The sequence below is a fragment of the Solanum pennellii genome, chromosome 3, assembly GCF_001406875.1.
Source record: "Solanum pennellii chromosome 3, SPENNV200".
NCBI lineage: Eukaryota > Viridiplantae > Streptophyta > Magnoliopsida > Solanales > Solanaceae > Solanum > Solanum pennellii.
The window spans coordinates 22,629,316-22,648,845 of NC_028639.1; the positions used below are offsets into that span (position 1 = coordinate 22,629,316).

At 37.9% G+C, this 19,530-nt stretch overlaps 2 pseudogenes; both read right to left on the reverse strand.

Annotated features, from left to right (window-relative positions):
• LOC114073889 overlaps positions 1-3,692 on the reverse strand; it is a 37,208-nt pseudogene extending 33,516 nt beyond the window's left edge.
• A 1,506-nt stretch (positions 3,693-5,198) lies between these two features.
• Positions 5,199-19,120, reverse strand: LOC107013266 (annotated as a pseudogene).
• Positions 19,121-19,530: the final 410 nt, after the last annotated feature.

Genomic DNA, 19,530 nt, shown 5'->3' on the forward strand with positions numbered 1-19,530 from the left:
ATATTAACCCTCTAACTTTATAATTAAGGAAAGAATAGTCCAAAACTTCCCTTAAAACGTGTAAAGAAATCCGATTCTGCCTGGGATTTGCGCAACCTGTGACGGCCCGTCATGCCTGCGACGGTCCGTCACGCAGGTCGTCGCAACCTCCTAAAATCCAAGTGGACTGTGACGGCCCGTCACACCTGTGACGGTCCGTCCTGCACCTCCGTCCTGACGGTCAGAGACTCGTTTCCCGTACCAATTTCTCAAGAGTTGAAGTGTTTTGCAACGGGGGCTTACGACGGCTCGTCGTGGATGTGACGGCACGTCCTGCAGGTCCGTCACCGATTACAGAGAGTCGATTTTCAGTACCCAATTTCAGAATTCTAAGTATGCTGAAACGAGACATCTGTGACGGGCCGTCGTGCCTATGACGGTCCGTCGTGATGTCCGTAATCTTAGCCAGTTTTCCAGAAATAAAATCTGCTGCTCAAAACGACTAAACAGGTCGTTACAGTAAGTGGGGTGAGATTACACTTTCACCCCACACTTAACAGTGGCCTGCGCAGGAACACAGACTCTCCAACGGTTGGCAGTTGACGGACCGTTTGTCCACAAACAGACTATCATGTCCTTCCGTTGGTTGGATAAGAGACTCAACAAAGGTCTCCTCTCTCCCAATACCAAGTCCCAATCGACGAGACCCTACCGACGGGGCGTCGATTGACCCAGTGGGCGTCGACTGCCTCCATGGTTTGGGCTGTCTTGGGCAGCCTTGGCACTATTTTGGGTCATTCCTCAAGGACCCTTGGATGGTCCTTGAGGATGTTTTCTCGGACGTTTCCAACCAAAACATCATTTTATATGAGCTTAGTACCTCTCACATGAATTTAATCCAAAGTGAACACGTAAAACTCGACGAAACATGCCTAGACACACAAGGTCGATTCAAGGCACCTCTTTCGAACGTCATGGATGTTCTTGGACGTTTGACCTCCAAACTACACGAAACTTGACACACTGCCTATATACATCATAATAACTCATTTCAGGACCTTATAACCTCATGAATAACACATAAGCACATATAACTACATATGAGGCACATAGGTGACTTAGTCGTCGAACATCCTAGTCGTCCCTTGACGTTTGACTTCCAATGCACCTAAGATCTTAGACACTGCCTCAATACCATATATTAGACCTATTTAGGACCTTATACCACCAAGACCAACATTTTAGGCTCTAGTTCACCTAAGTCAATTGCGGGGTCTTACATCCGAGAGGTCGAGTACGCCGTGTGACGACTTGGGGGTGCTCCTGGTCATTAAAAAACGTAATAAAAATAGTCATGTCACTAGTCCTCTAATAATAAGGATTCACCACTGATGTTGCTGAACTGAAGATCAGGAACCGATCTATGCGTGATCTGTGTTGAGGACCTGAACCTACATTACAAGAAGATGTAGCGTAGAGTATGCATCAATATTTGAAAGGTACTGAGCATGAGGGAAGAGTAAAGGTGAAATAACATATAACTGAATAAATCAATAACATAATTTGAACATGATAAGGATACTGAAATACTGAACATAAGTAAACTAAATGCAACGACCAATCTATAATATGTTGAGACTGAAAATAGAACACTTGGTTAATGCAATAGAATCTGACTGAATTATGGGAGTACTATTAACTAATATAAAACCACATGAGCTAAATGTGGAGTCCGATGTATACGCCCCATCGAGAGAACCCAATACACCTGGCCGAAGTTGTAGATACATGCTAGCGTGATCACTTAAATGATGCCCACATAAGGGACTTACAACTTACGTGGCTCATAGTTTTGGACTATATTGGTGACTAACCTTAGTCCAACTCGATATAATGCTTCTCCCAATAGATTAAATTATTAACACATTAATACTAAATTTCTGTAATATGCTGGATAGCTCAAAACCGATATGGAAACTAAGAATAGAACATTATTATGATAATAATGACACATTCTAAAACTGAGGCATGTCTGTCTGAAATAACTAAAATATTTGGCCTAGCATGTGTAATTCAAGAACTAAAAAATTACATATATAAGGATCTGAAATTCATGCAAGAAAACAAGTTATAACATTATAATCTAATTTTGAACATTTAAATAACTACTTCATGATAATCTAATGAAGTTTTAGAAACCCTAGGTCTAGCTAATAGTAGCAAATCAATAATTTGACTTAATTCTTGGGACCTAATGGGTGAAAGAAACCCACTAGTGCAATGTAACATACCTGGTGACAAATTTCATAGAGAAATCTTTCATTTCTGGGGTTGGAACTGTAAGAATCTTATTGTGTTCTTGAATAGGATACTTGACTTCTTTTTTCCTCTCTAGCTCTAATTTCTCTAATTTTTTACTAATGATTTGACGTAGGTAAGTTCCAGTTCTATTTCTAGGCTTAACCTCATAATGTAGGGGTCAAATGACAAAGTTTAGGGGTCCAGCAAAATAGGAAAAGACCAAAAGACCACTGACTTGACTGCTTCCGAAGCCACCAACGGACGAGATCGACAGACCAAGGACTGACTCACAGTTCGTGCGGTTCAACCATCGTTTGCGACTAAAGCTGGGATTTTGAGGCATCGATCCACGAATACGGACCACGGTCCGTGATCTGATCAACGGACCATAGGTCCGACCGTGGGTCAACACTTAGCCAAAATTTTAGGTTGAGTTTTGGGTGAAGTTGTTGACACTAACCATGGACCTGCAGGATGGATAGTGGGTCCTCCTACGGTCCATGGATGGTGTCCGTCAGTTCCACCTGCAACACCAGAAATATGTAATCTGGTCTATTTTCGGATACTTTGTGTTACATCTAACAACTTTTAGTAAGTTGAGTAGCGCACTTTTGACACTGCAATACTTGGTTCCTATAAAATAGTGACAAAGTGAGGAATTTAATTAAGAGCGTATGAAATTTAATGACAAGGTAATTTAATTTCAATTTCAAGAATTTTACTAAGAGTATTTCCATAGTCCATCGAAAACAACAGTTTTACCCCCACAAAGGTAGTAATAAGATCTGCATATATCTCATCCTCTTATGGTTGAAGATATGAAACTCATGAAAAAATTAATACTACATGTATGTTTTTTACTTACTCATAAAGACATGATCTATAAATTACACATAACAGAAAACCCAAAAAGTTAGCTTGTTAGAGGAGTCCAAAGATTGCTAAATTTTGTGGATTACAATCATGTTATATACTATACCTCCACTCCAAAACTTCTTCATTTTTCTCACCATTAGCACTCCAAAACATCAACTCAAATTCACCAGCACTATATTTGTCTTTACAATACTTAACGTCTCTTTAGCTGGCAATCCAAAGAACTTGTGTGTTGCATCTTTCAAATCTTCAGAAACTTCAATTAGGATCCCATAATTGATGATTTCGAAGAAACCCTACTTGTTTGCTGCTTCTTGGATTGATTTTCACATTTAGATCCTTGAAATTTGATAAATCAATTATTGGGATTGATTCTTGATTGTCATTTGGAATTTGTCTAGTATGTGCTTTTTTGATTTAATACATTGATTTGGAATAGTTTCAAGGCTTCTGTCTATTAGGACTTCTACTCCATTTGCTTTCTTGATTACGTAATCAAGTATGTCATTATTTGGTCCAAATTTTGATGAAGTCATTTGTGTGTTAAATCTTGACTAGTGTGTACTAATGGAACAAGGAAAGTTGTGGGTTTTTTAATGGTGGGTTTGAGAGGGGTGTGTGATGGAAGGGAGCGGAGAAGGGGGTTTTCTATGAAATGATGGAAGAAGGAGATTTTGGGTTTTTATGGTGGGGTTTAGGAGGAGGGTTATTAGGGTTTTGCTCTGATTTTCTTACATAATTTTAAGTTTGTTTTTCTATTGAAGAAAGGTTAAAGTATTACCCTAAATGCTTGTACTCTATATTATCCATACAAAATTATCATTAAAAATAGTACTGCTATAATTTAATACATTATTTTTTTACTTTTAATATAATAATTTTATTGTTATATATTATTATAACAATTGAGAATATTTGATGGGGAGGACATATATCAAATGTGTATTATATTTTTTAGTACAGAGGGAAAAGCATTAAAAAGTCATAAAAGTAATACTACTTAAATCTAATAGAAGAAAAAAATTCCATAAGATTGAGTTCATTTTTCTGTAAATTACTAAATCTTCACCATATTTGTGTTGTTTGTTTGGCAGAAAATAGACACATTAATTTACTTTTCTCCAAATGTATTAGATAGTGTCAAATGTAAATTACTAAATTTCAACTATGTCACATGCTCAAAATTCAAGAATGAGAAATTATACACTTATTTATACTAGTTGAAACGTCAGAAACTACATTCTACATCAACACAGTTTTTGAATGACTTGAGCTAGTAAACAAATGGCGAAATGATCAGGACAAACTTGGATGGATTTGACGAATCATATTTCATGAATAAATTTTTGTTGGAAGGATGAATGTTTTTTAGAGTTTGTGTAGTATTTGATAATCAAAACTCTATATTTGATGTCAATTTTGGCCATTGAAAGACTAGCTATAACAAACTTTGATGATTGGGGGTTTTGTTACCTATATCTGATATCAGTCTTAGGAGTGAAAGTAAATTCATTCTGAACTTAAAATATATTGTTAATGATGGAGATATTTACTACCGGTCACGATCTTAGAATATGATAAACGTCATTTAATTAAGCATTTTTCCCTTATTTTTTGTATTCAGTATCCTATTTAAAACTAAATGCCAATATATTTCTAAACTTGAGATCTTTAATTAATGGTGGAGATAATTTCTAACCACCGTGAGTATATGTTTTTTCTTATTCTATATTCGGTATATTTAAACAAAGCCCATTTTTCAAATTATAGAGTTCAAGTTTAAAATCATCACACTGTTACACACCAACGATTAGAAGAATAAACTTACAATATCACAACGAAAAAAATATGGAGTGAAGTTACTATAAACAAAAAGTAGGATAAAGTGTGAAATAAGAATATTAATTTATTAGAACAAAACAAGCTAACGACACAATCATACCAACTCACATGTAACTAAAGAGATACTTTTTGTCGTTACATGATAAAAAATTTGAAAATATAATAAGTTTCACATAACAAGAAATTTTTAAATCAAAATATTAACTTTTAGCAAAATATAGTGATGCTTTACGAGAAGGGCTCTTACGGTAGAAATAATCTCAATAATAAGAATGCAAAACATGTTTGTACATTGGTTTTTCTCTATCTTTCAGCATTTGTGGAAATGGACCAATAACACTATCAAGGCTAGCATTCATAAATAACAGTATGGATACTCGAGTCGTGCTCGAATCAAATGTTATGCAATGCTCGATACTCTTATATCAGTTATTGCTCATGATCTATGATCTTAAGCATATTTTATATGCCTAAGTAGTCAATAATTGCCCATGTTTTAGTGTTATTAAAAGACGATCTTTAGTTATTATCTTGATTTTGTGGTTAATTGTGTTGATAAAGCACTTACACACATTTATTAGTAATTTCAAGAACTCTCAAACAAATTAAAGCTGGACCAAAGAAAATAAAAGTAAACGAGAAGGATGTGGAGAAAATGACTAAGTGTAGAAGCACCTAGGCGAGGCGCACTGGCAGGCGCGCCGCGCAGTGTCTGTCGCTCAGAGTCTGCTTTGGGCCGCGATTGAGGAGCACCGCAACAGGATTTGGGAATTCCAATATGCTGCTAGACGTGGTGGAGGTGTGCCGCCCCAAGCGAATTCCGACTTTTTCAAGTTTTAACTAGAATAACCCTAGGGATCTGAATAATCCGGAATATGTTGATGACCAAAGAATATTGTCACGACCAGGGAGCACCCCCTAGACATAACCGGCATCGTCGTCCTATGAGAGGACTAAGACTAGCCTCTTAGCATTCGTCATTACATTTCATAGGTTAAAAAGTGCGGAAAATTAAAAAATTTCATATATATATCTATATAGTGAGGTTCACATAGACCTCTTGCATACTACATGTGGAGTTTACTTACAATCCTCGCATATGAAGCTTACATAGGCTTCTCATTTAGATAACGTAAGATACATAGGAATTAGTCTAATACTTTGGCTCATATTGAACCATCTAAAGTTAGTACAAATATTGGACATAGCCAATACAAAGTCAATATGCCATTATAGGCTTACATCAATATTCAAATGATAAAGGAATGAACAAAGTCTTTATGATCATACAACTTCAAAGCTAGAGCATAGATAAGGTAACATCCTCGAACATGAGGACCTACCAATACTTCAAGAAAAGAGTCCAAGTCATCTTCAATTGACCACCTAGGAACTCAATGGACGGAACCTACACATTTGTAGAAACATAGAGATATGGGTTAGTACACCACTTGTACTAAGTATGGAAACATATGCACATAAAACAATGAAATCACGCTTAAAGGGACATTTCTTCAAAACCATGCTAATTTACTTTGAAAAGCCATTATACACAATCAAGAACACACATGAGCCAATGAACACATATTCATCAAGACAAGACCATATACAATACAAGACCAACATCATCAAGTAAAGTCAAGTCAACATATATAGTAGCATATTAGAGCAACCAAAACAACTCCGACATAATGTTATACAACAACAAAGCATGCATATAGTTCATAACATTACAACATATGCAAGACCAATACTCATAATACGTTACCAAGCTTACAAGTGCAATAATCAAGTAGATCTCATAACCCTACACAACCAAGTAAACCCAACAAAGGATCACAAGCAATGTCTAACTTCATATAACATGGCATCATAAGTAGTCATAATCATATTTAGCAATATAGATCAATAACTATTCATATGTGAGCTTAACATCATATAGGTCATCCACATGTAAAGTCAACAATTGCATATCATTAGAGTCATAAAAACATAAGAACATCCTCCTAAGATTTCCCCTTAAGGCCAAACTAGTGCAATGCATAGGTAGAATCACATACCCCTACCTATACTAAGAAGAACCCCTTAGTCATCCGAGTTAGAGTTTACATTAACACTTTAATTTTACTTTCGGGAACAATTTCCTTAACCAACATAGACCACATGTTCTAAATATGGAATCCGATGTCATGAAACCCTAAACCGAAAGAAGGTGGTCTACTTGCCAAGGTAGAACCAAAACATTATCATAACATTCTAGGTGGATGCACTAGCTAGTCTTCCTATGGGGGCAACATAGTTCAAGAACTAGGAGACATACTTAAGACCCTCTTTATGCACAATTGCATTGTAATTTCTATCTCACGAGAATTATTGTGAACCTACCTTCCCACATTGGGAAGGGACACCTCTCATAACTAGTTCACTCGGTGTTAAGCTAAAGTCCCTTTTTGAAGTGTCTTTAAGCCTTTATTCATCATCATAGCTTAGTATAGGTCATAGGAGACTAACCCCTTGTATATCATAATCATTAGCTCATTTAGAATTGCATGAGAACTTCCTTTCAATACAATTCTCATATATGATATTAACACATTATCATCATCATGTCATGTAAGGCACATAAGTGATCCACAATCAACATTATCTCATCATACCTTAATCAAAATATCACAATCCATATAATCAAGACATTTCAATTACATTCATCATATCATCACCTATCTAATAAAATCACAATTAATACTTCAATTAAACATCATAATCAAGTACAAGCCATCACAATTGAAGTAAGGATACAAGATCATAAGTCTTACCAATTTACTTTCACACGCCTTTATTACATGGTCTTATCATTAACCAACCATATTCATCCATTAATAGACTTATTATCATCATATAATAGTAATTAACACAATAACTAAGTCAATTGCAATATCACTATTCAATTCAACATCAATTCATAACCTAGGGTTAGGGAAATAGGGTCAATTCATGATCTTTTCTATAGAACTAGGTCTAACATGAAGAACTACCCTAATTCACCAATAATAAATCATATATATCAATAACAATCAAAATAACCAAAGAACAATACAGTTTGAAAGATTAATTTCAGATTAAGAATGAAACACATGTTTTCTCAACTTTTGGAAATCAAATTTTGAAGAAGCCTTCGGGGAAAGAAGTCCCAAAAGGTGAAGAGTTTCCATACCTTAGCTATTAATGAATATAGATGGAGAGAAAGTTGAATCTTGGAGCCCATGTGACCTTGCATTGATCTTTAATGGAGTCTTGGGGAATAGAGAGAGAAAGTAGAGAGAACGAAGAGGATTATGAATTTGGGAATTAAAATGGGTTAGGTTAGTTTAATGAGTGTTAGATCTTCATATAGTCCCTTAAATAACTTAATTAGACACCCTATAACCATTAATTAACGAACTAACCAACTAATTAATTAAAAGAATCAACTTAAAATGCAACAGTGAAAACCAGACCTGACCTACGAGACCCCGACATACGGTCCGTGGGTCAGTCTACGCCCCCATACTGCACGTCCATCATTAAGTTCAAAGACTTGATTTTTGGGAAATTTTGAGAATTAACTAAGGCATTATCTATGGATCCATCGACAACTCGTAAATTGGTGTCATAGGTAGCCACTGTCATTTGATAGTTTTTTGTTATTTTGGAAGGGTCCTCCTCAAGGACCCTTAGGGTGGTCCTTGGGGAGTCGTTTCCAGACGTTTCGATCCTAAACACCTTATAATACATATATAGAACCTTTTTACCAAATTTCACTTATTTTTGACTCTGAAAACCCCATGAAACATGCCAAGGCATACTAACCTCTATTTCAAAATTCACTGGACATCATGGACGTTCCTTGACGTTTTGACTCTGAAACTTCCTAAATGATTCATTAACATTATTATTATAGGTTGTAAAATAGTGTTCTAATTCTTTGTTCAACACATGAGGCTCTAGATGAGGTCTTAGACCTCTAGAGTATTACAAATACCCCCTCATGTCCCTATCATTCCAACACGACTAGTGCGAGATGTGGCAGTCCCTTTCACCACTAATTTGGAATCGAGTATTAGGAATCTCCACCGATGGAAGGTTCGAATTAAAGTAGAATATGGTTCAAATTCTCCATTATAATGGGCAATTCACAGATCTCCCCCATGAATATCCTCAACTCCATATTAAGAATTTCATAGACATCATTCATACTTACATCCCACTTAGAGTCTCACCGGACTATGTTAGACTAACATTGTTTCCATACTCGTTGCTAGGAGCTACAAGGAGATTATTAGACTTTGAACCACCAAAATCCATTACTACTTGTTATGGTCTCACAAAGAAGTTCTTAAGTCGTTTCTACCCATCAAAAAAATCACCAAGTTGAGAGGTGAAATAACAAACTTTGCTCAAAAGCACGGGGAATATATGTACCAGTGTGGGCACGATTCAAACAAATGTTAATTGCTTTCCCATACCAAATACAAACTAATGAGGTATTAGATCACGCTTTCTTTGAGGGTTTGGAATAAAATGCTCATATTCTTCTTAATAGTGCAGCAGGTGGACAAGCCCTATCCATAACAAGTGAAGAATTCTTCAGTTTACTTGATAAGACATTTCTCAAACCACAACCCAAAAGGCTGCAGGGATTTTAGATGTGGACCAAAGTTACTGCTTCAAATGCCAAGATTGATGCAATGCAGCATAGCATGACCGTACAATTTAAGCAGTTGGCTCTAAATCAAGCATCGCTAGATGTGGTGCAACAAGCAACAAATTGGTATAGGGTATGTGGTAGTGGAACCCATGACACTAAACAATATGAGGCAAACCTAGACTCTGTTAATTATGTGGGTAATGTGCAAAAGGGACAATGCCAATAAAATTATGGAAACAGTTACAACCCTAGTTGTAGAAACCAACCTAACTTTTATTGGGATGGGAACCGAAACCAAAATCAAGTACAAGGTGCAAATCAATACCGTACCCAAGGGGTCGGGCAACCATACCAAAATCCCAACCAAAGTGTATCCAAAGGTGGGATGACCAATGAAGAGCTATTCCAAAACCTTATGTTTGAAATGGGGACCAAATTAAATGCTAGAATAATGAGAACATCAGGAACATCCACATGTCCCAATTCAGTTTAGAGAAACAAGTTGCGCAAGTGGCTAATTCTTTGAACTTACGTCCCCAAGGTGGGTTGTCTAATGATACTGAGCCTAACCCAAAGCAATTGCAGTGGTAAGCACTACAAGAGGTAGTAGAAAATCAAAATGTTGAGGTACCCACACCTTAAAAGAAGTTACCGCCTCCGTTTCCACAAATTCTAAAGAATCAGAATGAAGATGAATGATTTGGTAAGTTTCTCTCCCTTCTTAAATAGGTTCACTTTAACCTACCTTTGGTTGACATTTTGCAAGGTATACTGGAGTATGCTAAATACGTGAAAACCATTGTAACGAGCAACAAGAGGCTCACAGAGTACGAAATTGTAGCACTTACTGAGGAGTGCAGCTCAAGGATCCAACAAGACTGCACAAAATGTTAAAGGATCCGGGTAGTTTCATTTTGCAAATTACTACTGGGCAAAGTGTTCATGACCAGGGGTTATGTGATTTAGGGGAAAGTATAAATCTAATGCCCTTATCTTTATATCAAAAGCTTGGGTTGGGTAGTCCGAAAAGGACCACTGTTATTCTCCAACTCGTGGATAAATCCATTGCTAGGCCGGAAGGGTGGTAGAAGATGTGTTAGTGCAAGTAGGTTCGTTAATTTTTCCCGTAGATTTTGTGGTTCTAGAATCTGAACCTGATTCTCAAGTCCCATTCATCTTGGGACAGCCTTTCGTGGCCACGGGTAGGGTATTAATTGATGTAGCAGCTGGATAACTAACTATGATAGCACATGATAAGGTAGAAGTGTTCGATGTATACCGCGCGTTAAAATTTCCTTCTGTTTATGAAGAGTTGTCTGCTATTATGGGTTGATATCATGGTAGAATCACACTTGCTTGTTCCTGAATATCTGTTAGATAAAGTGTTACGGGGTCATGAGTTAGAGGGAGATATTGAAGCTCAATAGATGGAGTCATGTTTAAATCTAGCTTTAGTAGACACTCGTAAGACTCAAATAGAGTCATTATCTCACAAGTTGGTACCTCCACCAAAACCATCAATACTACAAGCCCCCAAGTTGGAACTAAAGACTCTACCGGGTGACTAAGGTATGTGTATTTGAGGATGCATTGAGGATATTAAAGCGAAGAAATAAAGCAATTGGGTGGTAGATGGACGAAATTCATGGAATTAGTCCAGCATTGTGTATGCACAGAATTTACATGAAAGAAGACCACAAACCTAAAGCACAACATCAACACCATCTAAACCCTGTGATGACATAAGTGGTAAGGAAGGAGGTTATAAAGTGGTTGGATGCTGGAATTATATACCCAATCTCTGATAGGGTGGGTGAGTCCTGTACAATGTGTTCCCAAAAGAGAGGTATATTTGTGGTAAGTAATGAAAAGATTGAACTGATCCCTACTCGAACAGTGACTGGGTTGCGTATTTATATGGATTACCAGAAATTGAATGATGCTACCCGAAAAGATCACTACCATGTTCCATCCATTGATCAGATGCTTGACCGACTAGCAGGGCAGGATTACTATTACTTCTTATATGGGTATTCAGGGTAAAACCAGATCCTGATGGCACCGGAGGACCAAGAAAAAACCACATTCACTTGTCCTTATAGAACATATGCTTTCAAATGTATGTCCTTCGGGTTTTGCAATGCCCGGTGACTTTTCAAAGGTGTATGATGGCCATTTTTTATGACATGGTAGAAGATTTTGTGGAGGTATTCATGGATGACTTTTCAGTCTTTGGGAAGTCCTTTGAGGTATGTCTCTGAAATCTTGACAATGTACTTGCTATGAGAAGTGTCATTTTCTGGTTAGAGAGGGGATAGTATTAGGACACAAGGTGTCTAAATATGGTTTGGAAGTGGATAAGTCCAAAGTAGAAGTCATTGAGAAATTGTCCCTCCTATGTCTGTAAAAGGGGTGCATAGTTTTCTTGGCCATGCAGGTTTTTAGCGGCGATTCATCAAGGATTTTTCCATGATTGCACGACCCACGTTCAGTTTTTTGGAGAAGAGGTGAAGTTTGAGTTTGATGCATTGTGTTTGAGAGCTTTTGAGTTGTTGAAACACAGCTTAAATGAGGCTCCTATTCTAATTGCGCCGGATTGGGAGGTACCATTTGAACTCATGTGCGATGCTAGTGATGTAGAAGTGGGTGCATTGCTGGGACAAAGAAAGAATAGAGTGTTCCACTCTATTAGTTATACTAGCAAGACCCTTGACTCCACACAAGCAAACTATACAGTGACTAAGAAGGACATGCTAGCTCTAGTGTTCGCCTTCGACAAGTTTAGATCGTATTTGGTAGGCACCAAAGTAATTATTCACTAACCATGCATCTATTGGGTATCGATTCAATAAGAAGGATGTTAACCCAAGGTTGATTCGTTGGATGTTACTTCTCCAAGAATTTGACCTTGAGATCAAAGATAAAAAAAAAGGTACAAAAAATTAGATAGTTGACCACTTATCTAGGTTGGAGGACTTCTCACATGTAAATGAGGGTGAGCAAATCCTGGAAGAGTTTCCAGATAAGCAATTGATGGATCTGGATATCTCTCTAGTGTCATGGTATGCGGACATTGTGAACTTAATAGCGAGTGGAGATTTTCCACCGGGTGCAACCACCCAACAAAAGAAAAAAAGCTAAATCATGATGCAAAGTTCTACATCTGGGTTGGACCATTCTTGTTCAAGCAAGGCGTAGACAGTGTAATGAGCAGGTGCATTCCGGAAACTGAGGTTCGCAAAGTGCTTGAGAGTTGTCATGCAAGCCCATATGGATGTCACCATGGAGGAGAGAGCACGGCTCATAAGGTACTACAATCCGGTTTATTTTGGCCCTCTCTGTTTAAAGATTTTATGGAATTTGTGAAGGGTTGTGATAGGTGTCAAAGATTGGGTACCATCTCAAGAAGGCATGAGATGCCCCTCAACAATATTTTGGAGGTGGAAATTCTTAATGCATGGGATATTGACTTTATGGGTCCCTTCCCACCAGCAAATGGAAACCTCTATATACTTGTGGCAGTTGATTATGTGAGCAAATGGGTTGAGGCTGTCGCTTTTCCTTCTAATGACTCAAGGGTGGTGATCAAATTGATCAAGAAACACATTTTCATATGTTTTGTCACTCCAAGAGCAATTATAAGTGATGGAGGTAAGCATTTCATTAGAAATCTTGTTAAGAACCTCCTTGCTAAATATGGTATTCGCCATAAGGTTGCTATAGCTTATCACCCTCAAACTAGTGGCCAAGTGGAGGTATTGAATCAAGAAGTCAAGAAGATTTTGCTGAAAACGGTGAATTCACAAAAGAAAGACTGGTTTGAAAAGTTGGATGATGCTTTGTGGGCATATAGGACTAATTACAAGACGCCTATAGGGACTTCTCCCTACCACATCGTATTTGAAAAAGTATGTCACCTTTCGGCAGAATTGAAGCATCAAGCTTATTTGGCTATAAAGAAATTAAACTTGGACCTAGAGCTAGCCGGTAACTTGAAGAGTTTAGGGTTCACGCTAATGAGAATGCCAAGATTTATAAAGAGAAGACAAAGAGATGGCATGACAAGCACATAGTGGCTCGTACCTTTAATCTGGGAGATAAGGTATTACTCTTCAACTCGCAACTAAGGTTGTTCCCTGAAAAACTTAAGTCAAAATAAGATGGTCCTTATGACGTTGTAAGAATGACATAGCATCGTGTCGTAGAACTACAAGGGGAAACTCGCCCCACGTTCTTAGTCAATGGGAAAAGAGTGAAGCACTACTTTGGTGATGATTAAGATCTTTATAGGGAGTCTCTTGAGCTAAATGATGAATGATCCAAGTTATGTCGTGCCATGACGTTAAATCAAGCGCTATATGGGAGGCAACCGATGATTAATATATAATAGATAGGTAGTTTGTTTTTAAATTTTTTTTTACAATTTTGTGTTTTTAGCTTAGGCTAGATTTTTAGATTTTAGTTTAGCTTTAGTAACTTGGAAATTTTTCTTTATTCGCAACTTAGTTTGTAATGGTAAAAAAAAAAATTTTGCACGTTGGCACACTGGCAGGCGGGCCGCGCTAGAGCCAGAAGGACTGAGGCCCTTCTCAGGCGCACTGGCAGGCGCGCCGCGCCAAAGCAAGATGGACTGAGGCCCTTCTCAGGCGCGCCGCACCCTCATCGCCCCAAGCTTGGCGCATTGCGCCAGAGCAATAAGGACAGAGCCCTCTGTTAGGCGCGTTACGGGCGCGCCGCGCCAGGCCCACTTTCTTAAAATTTTGGGTTTAGCCCAGAATTTACCCGAAACACCCTAAATAAAACCCCCACATCCCCCATTCTTCCCCTATTCCCACGATTTCAACCCCCAACCCCCCGCCCCCAATTTTCTTCTTCCTCCTCTTCCCCAAAACTTTTCTCCTCCCACCATTAAAACCCACTAACCCCCATTAACTCCTCCAACCACCCTTCTATCATTCTCACCCCTATAAATCCAACCCTTCTCCCCTTTCTCTTCTTCTTCATTGCCCAATCTTTCTTCTCCCTTTCCCCAATACCCAATCTGACTATCCCCCTTTATATTTGTCACTTTTTCTTTCTTCTTTTCTGTTCATAGCAAGATAATGGCCCGCAAAGTGAAGAATGTTACAGGTTAAAAGAGAAGCCAAAAAGGTGAAGCTTCCGGGCAGCTGGTGGCCGGTAACCGACACAAAAATTTGGCAAGAAGGCGGTGGAGAATATGGATGGGACTGGTTTAAGTGTCAATGGGAAGCGAAATACATGGGGGATGAGTATGTGAATGAGGTAAGGCTACAGTCTCAATTTTCGTCTATCTATAGAACTATGAATGAGTTAAGCTTACATTTTATGTTTGATAATTCCGGCGATTGTAATTCAACTTTGGTGCGTGAATTTTATGCGAACTGGTTAACTGACACTAAGTATAAGATTATGCCTGTGAGGGGGAAGGATGTGAGATTTTCCACTCGAGTTCTGAATGAGGTGTTGGGGACCCCACAATGTGATGCTGACATGTTTAACAAGTTGAAGGATAAACCTCCATATAGGGATTTCCAACACATTTTTTGTGGGGTCGAGTCTAATGTTAGGTGGTAAAGGAGTAAGGACACGGGGAGGCATAACACCCTCCATTTTGCTAATTTCAAAAGTGGCTACAGTGTGGTTGAAGATAGTGTGTAGCATGTTCCTTCCCACTAAACACTTGACTGATGTGACTTGACATAGGGTGGTGTTGGTGTACATGTTGATGAAAGGGATGCTCATTAATGTGGGGTTGATTCTACGACAGAATATGATGAAGTTCTGGAATAACTTGAGGTGACAGTTTTGTAATGGAGGGTTAATTACCCATTTTCTGAGAAGTCATGAGATTGAGGAACAAGAGGTGGACATGACTATTTCTAGGCACCTTGAGCTGACGGGTTAGCTGGTGCATGTAACGTGCACCAAGGTGCTAGACATATCCCATGGCCCTGTTTTGTCAGCCCCCGATAGGCAAGCACGGGATGATAGTGTCATGGCATGCATGTTTGGGATGGCTAAGTTGCAGTTGCGAATTGGAGGTCGCGCAGTCACTGACGATGAGATGGAGGCTTTGGTAAATCGCTATCCTTTGATAGATAGTGTAGCCTATATGTGCAAGATTGTCTGGCATTTTCTGACCCTGTGGATGATGATGAGCCCACTATTGATGAGGCCATGGATGAGGAGGAGGACGATGATGTTGTGGATGAGTCAAATGCATTAGTGGTGTTCGATCGCGGCGACGACTAGGCCTAGAGGCCCCAAGAAGTATTGGTACCCTTTTACTTTGTTTTGCTTGTGCACTACGGACAGTGCTTATTTTTATAAATGTGGCGGATGGGGGTATTCATTGTGTACATAGTAGTTTATTGCTTTATCGAGTCTAGTCATGAAGGGTGTACTAAATGAAAAGAATAGTTTGAAGGATGGTGTTTGTTAAATAAGAACATATGCATTATAGAGGAGCAGTCACTATAATGAATTCTAAATGTTCCCTCCATTACCTAAATCCAACATTACAACCAAATCAAAGTCCTCTTGATTCCTTGATAAGTACAATGTGAAAGTTGAAATACACTAGGGGCACGCATATGGCATGTTGAGGAAAGTAAGAATTTCACTTCTGAGTGTAAGTTGATTGTTTTGAAAAAAATAGGCCTTGTGATTGTGATATTGCTTGAGTGAAAGGCTTTACTAAACGCATAAACAAGTGAGGGCATCTATGGTATATAGAGGAGTATCTAGTAATGTAATGTGTTGGTATGAGTTTATGTTAGCCCGAAAGGAGTCATTCTTTGAGCATGTGTTGTACTTTGTATATTTATGGAAAATTGTTGCATCCAATGTATACTGCACGATCATGATTAAATATATTTGGTTGATTTTAAGGTGAAGTGATAAAGCCAAGGGGTTGTTAAATAGAGTCGATCGTCTAATAATTGTTTTGAGGACAAACAAAAGTCTAAGTGTGGGGTGGTGATCTTAGGAATATTTATATGCCTAAGTAGTCGATACTTGCCCATGTTTTAGTGTTAAAGGACGATTTTAGTTATTAGCTTGATTTTGTGGTTGATTGTGTTGATTAAGTAGTTACACATATGATTAGTAATTTCAAAAACTCTCAGAGAAATTGCAGTTGGAGCTAAGACAAACAAGGAAAAGAGATGGACGTGGAAAAAAATGACTAACTGTGGAAGCAGCTAGGCGAGGCACACTGGCAGGGACACCGCACTAGGGCTTGTCTCTTAGAGCCAATGTTGAGGCACACTGGCAGGTGCGCCGCTCCAGGGCCTGTCGCTCTGAGCCTGTTTTGGGATGCAACTAAGGTGTACCACGCCAAGATGTGGAAATTCCCAGATGTTGCTAGACGGGATGGAGACACGCTGCCCCAAGCGAATATCGACTTTTCCATGTTTTAAACATTAACTAGGATTCTAATTTGAATAGGATTTGTTTTGAACTTTATCTACCACTATAAATAGATCCTAGGGCTGCCATTGTTGAGGTTCGACGTTTTGGTTAGTGTGCAAGGGCAAGAATCGAGTTTGTAATCATCCTAACTCTTTTATTTTATGGATTTGTTTATGAAAAATTATATTTTATTGATTATTATGAGAATGAGTGGCTAAACGCCCTAGTGGGCTGTAGCTATGAACTGATTGTTGAGTATTTGAGGCTTTATGAATTAATCTTCGGTTGTCGGTTGTCAATTTAAAATACTTTTATATTCTTGTTTTATTATTTCTTGACTGTCCATCTATTAATAAATCTATTGTCTAAATCTTTATTGATCATAGGAGAGATTAGACAGACCAGAGAATATAGAGAGCTCGTCCACCCATAAAATTGAGGAGATTAGTTTTCAGGATTGATGCCCGGAAGACGAACACCTTGCTTGGTTACAAAATAGGATGAAATATAAATGCTTGCTAGTTAGTTATTTCTTCCCGCTCAACAATGTAGTTAGATAGCTAACTGGGGTAGGCGACAAGAGGTGGTTAACCCAGATCATACTATTAATCCTATAAACCAGTAATTTGACAACTAAAGTTAGTTCTAAACTGATCTTATGATATATGACATTCATTATATGTTAAAGCTCTGGAATTGCTTTAAATCTTGCGTGAAACATTACATCAAAGTCGTTCATCATTGTTTACTTTATATCTAGTCCATAATAGTCGTAGTTAATCACAAAACAATCAATCTGTGAAGTAGTTACTTTTCTCTTTAATTGTGGAATTAAGTGTAAATATAAATTGATCATAAGTCCCTTGGAAATGATAACTCGTTTTTAAAAGAAACTATATTACTTGCGCGACCACGTATACTTGCGTGTGTATTGGGGAGCAACAATCTAAAATAAGTCATCTATGTTAATCTCTAAGGTGCCTTTGATATGATTTACGGGGATCAAATTATCGCCTTTAGTCCCTCAAATATATAGGCCTCATATGTCGTCTTCGAAGAGCAGAGTGATGCATGACACATCACAGTGTCGGTGAGCCCCTATGGTAACACTTAGATTTGGGCATGGTGGATAGTAGTTTATGTAGATATTCATAGTTCCCATGAAGTGAGGTTCTAAAGATTCATCAATTTCATTAGCATTGAGACGCTTCAATATCACCTTTGACAATTTTTAGAAAGTGTTGTAGCCCACCTTTGATACTCCCAGACTTGGTTCCTATAAACCACCGACAAAGTCATAAATTCCGTTATGATGTACGAAATCTAATAGCAAGGTAATATAATGTCAAAGTCATGAATTTCACGAAGGGTGTTTCTTTAATCCATCGAGACCACATTTTACCCCGCAAAGATAGAAATAAGATATATACATATTATCCTCTCCATACCCTACTTGTGGAATTATACTACATATATTATTGTAAAACATATAGAAAAAATTCATATATATATATATATATATATATATATACAAAAGTTAGAGGTAATGTCAAAATCACGCTTAAAATAACAGAATTTTGAAAGTCTCCTATCTGACCGTCATCAACTAAGTATAAAAATATATCTCAAAATTAATGAGCCAGCGGCCATTAGGATGAAATTTTTAAGTCTAATTAACTCGTGACATGACCTTTTGTGATTCTATTGAGGCACTTGATCTAGTATGTTTAGAGGTTTGTTTTGATAAATAGCTAACTATAGTTTAGTTAGAAAACGCAAACACCTTACCGTTAAATATATGAAACTCATGAAAAAAGTAATACTACAGGTATGATTTTTACTTACTAAAAAACACGTGACCTATAAATTGCACATAACAGAAAATCCAAAAAGTTACCTTATTTTAGGAGGCAAAAGATTGCTATCAGTTTGTGGATTACAACCATGTTTTATTCTATCCCTCCACTCCTAAGATTTTTCATTTTTCTCGTCCAATGACATACGAAGGTTGAGGCTGATTATTTATAGGACTGTGCGGCTTGGAGAAAGCCTCCACCCCAGATACTATTCCCGTAGTTGAGTCTAGCATATGAGACCAGCACACCTACTCCTTCTATGAAGTAGGCATGTATATATTCCTCTTAGACTATGCCTTCTTTCGCTGCTACTATTGCTTTGTACTTCTTCTATTGTTGTGCTGCTATTGTTCCTACCCGCACTCATGCCCCCCCTTAACCCAAGCACTGATATATTAAATGGATAGTTGTGGTCAATCCGAGGATGTTAGAGTCGCAAGGGTTTATAAGGACATGCCTCGGATTATAAAAATGGCTATTGAGCGGTTCTTGTCTCCTTTGAGGGACATAGTGAATAAGTTTACGGGGATGATTGAGGCTCATGGTGTGAGGTTG